The sequence below is a fragment of the Phoca vitulina genome, unplaced genomic scaffold, assembly GCF_004348235.1.
Source record: "Phoca vitulina isolate PV1807 unplaced genomic scaffold, GSC_HSeal_1.0 scaffold9, whole genome shotgun sequence".
Taxonomy (NCBI): domain Eukaryota; kingdom Metazoa; phylum Chordata; class Mammalia; order Carnivora; family Phocidae; genus Phoca; species Phoca vitulina.
In genome coordinates this window covers 63,385,734-63,387,501 of record NW_022589712.1, presented here as the reverse complement: position 1 = coordinate 63,387,501, position 1,768 = coordinate 63,385,734, and positions in this window count along the sequence as shown.

The window sequence follows — 1,768 nt, the reverse complement described above, 5'->3', positions numbered from 1 at the left end:
GAAAGAAGTCAACTGCCAAGGATTACAGGTTTTCCCCCACTTATCTGAAAGCAGAATATTCCTATGAAACCTTTGTGAGCTAAAATCCATGTAAAGCAAAGAAGCAATGGCCATTTCACAAAAGTGAAAATCCTCTTTAAATTTCTTTTAGTTAGCAAAAATAGATACTAATGTAGGTCTTTCCTGAAAGAAAAATGGGTAAAGCAAACTTTTGGGTAGCAGGGGAAGCCTGTATATACTTTATGATTCTACTTCTATGATCCTGAAAAAAAGCAAAATAGATTGGTGGCCCCCAAGGTCTAGGAGTTGGGGGCAGGGGCTTGATTACAAAGGAGCAGCACAAAATCTTTGATTACTCAACAGCACTATACATTTGCCAAAATCCACAGAGCTATTCAACTCCTCTCAACATATACATATGCAAAAACAAAAACAAAACCCAGATGAATTGTCCGTATATTAGTATTTTGGAAGCCTACAATGTGGTACTACTACACACTCATACAAATGACTAAAATTAAAAAGACTTACAATGCTAAAGCACTCATACTTTTCTGGTGCTAGTATAAAATATTTCCCCAACTTTCAAAAGTCGTTTAGCCATTTCTTATAAAGTTAAACATATCTTTACACTATGGCCACCAATGTCTCTTTCACTAGTAGTAGAATTTCTCATCTTCTCTCATTTTCTCTTCCCTATCTCAATTCACAACATTGTCATTCATACCATACAACCAAAAACATGACGTCATTCTTTGCCTTAACATACTCTCTCAGTGCCCTAAACCACATCAGTCAATAAGTACTGCAACATTTTTTCCCTAGATATTCCTTAAATATTTATGCTATTCTTCATCTGTATAACCTCTGACCATACCCAGGACATCATCATTTTTCACTTGGCCTGTTAGACCTTCTCAACTAGTTTATATACCTATAGCATTGCTTAATTCAAATCAATCTGTAGACCCAGAGTCTAGGTCATTCTTTTGCTTCAAATCCTTTAAGTGACTGCCAATTTCCTGTAGAATAAAGCACAAACTTCACAAAGCATATAAGATGTCCCATTACTGTTCTACCCAGTATGTTCTATAGCAACATACTATAGCTCCTCTCCTATCATTTATTTCCCTCAAAATTTTTGCTACAATATTTTACTTCAAAGGGATTATCAAACACAACTTGCTATTTCATAACCCCACAAAGGTTATGTGTGTGTGTGATGTCTTTCTCATTGCTCCTCACTTATTTACTCCTACTTGAAAAAGGATGAGAATGGAACAGAAAAGCAAAGGAAGAAAGGAAATATCTCTAACGAGTATCTAATATATATCAAATGCTGTGTTAAAGTGTTATACATGTTATTTCATGTAATATTCATCCAACATTGAGGTAGCTTTTATTTATTTTATATTTAAATAAACTATATTACAGAAGTTGCCGATGTCCCACAACTGAGTAGAGATGGGTCTGAACAAACCATGCCATGCTACTATAGGGCCAACTTATCTAGAAGTATTTCCCTATGCCCGACACTTTCCCTGTTCTCACACAGGTTAGGTACTCTGAATATACTTCTATCCTAGCACTCACTACTTTGTATTGAGATAAGCTTCATCAGTGAGTATCTTTCTGGGGCTGGGAGATATCTTTGGTTTCACTTTTTTCACACATTGAAAAGAGAACATAATAGATATTTATGTTTTTTTAAAAGGCAGTCATGGACCCAACACTAAATTTAATGAAATGTAGCATTCCTCATAAGTTT